Here is a 2,934-nt window from a genome sequence, read left to right on the forward strand (position 1 = left end):
ATTCTAACCCCTAATTTAAGAACCCTAATTCCAACCCACTACCCTAATTCTAACACTTAATAATCATAATTGTAACCCCTTATTTAAATTCAACTAATGTGACATCCCGTCCCGGAAATATCAAAACGTACGTGTGAAATTACAAATTTGCCCCTAGTTTGTTTCGTCATGTTTTTGGTTGTTTTGTGTGGTGTTGGCAAGCGTAGGGCCACACACACACACACTGTCTCACTCTCCTTCTCCCTCTGTCATTTTCCCTGTCTCTCTCTCTCTCCCCCGAGTCCTCTATTCTTCTTCTTCTTCCTTCAACGTACGGACACACACATAACTATACCAAATCATCACAGATCGAAGAAACTAAGGCCATATTCGAGCTCGTGAAGCTCGTGGGAGTGCAGCCGTACCATTTTCAGGTGAGAAACCAGTTGTTTTCACGTCGATTTCTTAAGCTCCGATTTGAGTACTGTTCATGCAAACTTATTTTACCACGTTTTTGGGATTTTGAAGTTCATAGATAGCTTGGTGGTGTCCCAAGGATCCTAGGAGTGCTTCGTTGGAGAAATTTGGACGTCGGGATCGCCCTGTTCTAACTTGGCCAGTTTTTTAGTTTGGTGACAGGTATGATTCCGTGATTTTTAGGCTTTAAAAGTAGTCTATCGTGATTCTCCTAGGTCTAAGCTTCATTTTGGCGTTTGAATCATGGAAAACGGTTGAGAAACGAGTGAGAAAACGTAAGTTGCAGGTTTTCCAGTTTTTCGGCGCCGGCGACGGCACCGGAGATTGAACGGGGAAGAGACGGAATATTCCTGACGCCGTTGACGGAATCCGTTAGAAATAACGGAATATTCCTCACAACGTCAGTTGACGCCGTCCGTGTGCGCCGCACGTGCCTGCGCGTGGCCGGCGCGTGCGGCGGAGGAAAATTTTTCTAAAAATATGGTTGTGATCCTGAGGTTGTGTAGAGCACGTTGGTATATTCATTTGTCCATTTTGAGCAATGTATGAGAAGTTATTACGAAAGTTAGGTTATGTGCTTTAAAGTTAACGTTTTTATAGTTATTTCGCATATAGGTGACACGTACCCCGAGGACGAGCGTTCGCACTCGAGGCAGGGGGGCTACGACCCTTCCACTTACCAGTGAGTGGGCTTTTGTTTTCCGTATATACCTATATACATTTATTTTCCCAGAAATTGTTTAAAAAGGGTTAAGTGTTTTATGCCATGCACCATATTATTATCGTTTATGCATCATTGCATACATTAGTAGTGGTATACATATACATATGCATATTTGGTGCTGTGGACGCACAGGTAAGTGCCAGGTAAGTGGTATACATGTTTACGTTTCAGTTGTGGTTTGAGATGCTTAGAGAGCTCATAACATGCACCCCCGGTGTTAGTGCTCCCGCCCAGAGTAGGGCACAGTCCTTCACGTGATGTTCACCTCCCGCACCACACGCTCAGCTTGGATCCAAGTTAGGTGCACAGTCATGTCGTACAGACCACTATAGGTGGTTCCGACTCGTAGGTGACCCGCGATTATTCGCACAGTCTTCACGTGATCGTAGCACTAGAGCGTACATATGTATTACACCCAGGCCTGTCGTACAGACCACTTTAGGTGGTTCCGACTCGTGGGCAGGTTCAATTATTGAGTTGAGATTTGAGCTCTATATGCAGCCGTACAGGTCACGTTAGGTGACTCCGGCTGCCAGATTACATGTTATTGATTTGAGTTATACCTGAGCACTTACATTTCATCATGAGGTTTCGACATGGCATATCTTGAGCATGATTGGCATATTATTAAGCATGACTAGCATATCTATACATACGTATATGTTTATTTTCTGGGAAGTATACAGGTTTTACGGCGAGGGGTTAGAATGTATTTTGCTAAATGGTTTTCAAAGAGCTTTGTTTTTGCCCACTCACGCTTTTGTTTTTGCGCCCCTCCAGGTTCTAGTTGCTTAGCAGTTTCGGTGGTCTCCCAGAGGGTTCTTCCGGCTTTTCTGACAGACACTCACCAGCGTAGGGTCACCTTCGGGTGTACTTATGTCGCAACTTTTCTTTTGGACTGCTGTAGTCTTGCTCTGAATTTGTATCTCACTTACGCTAGCACTTGTTTTAGTACTTTGTATGCTAGTTTTTAATTATTCGTACTTTTTATACTACTATCTTATTAGCTTCCGCACGTGCACATGGTTACGTCACCTTCGTGTGACGGCCAGCACGCCCTGATCTCGGTCGGGGTGTGTCAACTAACCCCACTACCCTAATTCTAACTCCTAACTTAAAATTAAAAATAAATAAAAAATAAAAACCCAAATTTAAGAAACCTAATTCTAACCCTTAATTTAAGGACCCTAATTGCAACCCACTACCCTAATTCGTTCCCCTAATTTATGACCTAAATCTAACCCCAATTAAGAACCCTAAAAACTCTAATTTAATAACCTAAATGTAGCCCCCAATTTGCAAACCCTAAATCTAACCCCCAATATGGATAATAATAATTAAAAAAAAAAAGGGTTAATCTATAAACCCTAATTAACATGGTAAATAAAGAAAATTTAAAAAATTAAAATTAAAAAAAAAAGAAAAAAAAAGAAGGGAAATCACCACTTGGAGATGAAGACGCTACAGCCAGAAAGAGGGACAGAGGGACTAGGTGAGCGATAGAGAGACAAGGTGAGCGACGGAGACTGGTAATGAGAGGGTTTAAGGGTGAAAAAGGGTGCTAGGGAAGAAAAACTAAGGGTGAGAGAGGGGATACAATGGCGTCGGGAGAGAAAGAGGAATGAGAGAAAGGGTATTGGGAAAAAAAAAGGAAGAATAAAGAAGTGAGGAGAGGAAGACGATACACAGGAATAAATACATAGAAGCTTGTGCGACGGAGGCTTTGTCACTTAAGGTTAAAAACTTTATCGTGA

This window comes from Pyrus communis, chromosome 16 (assembly GCF_041283825.1).
Source record: "Pyrus communis isolate YQ-2024b chromosome 16, ASM4128382v1, whole genome shotgun sequence".
In the NCBI taxonomy this organism is placed as follows: domain Eukaryota; kingdom Viridiplantae; phylum Streptophyta; class Magnoliopsida; order Rosales; family Rosaceae; genus Pyrus; species Pyrus communis.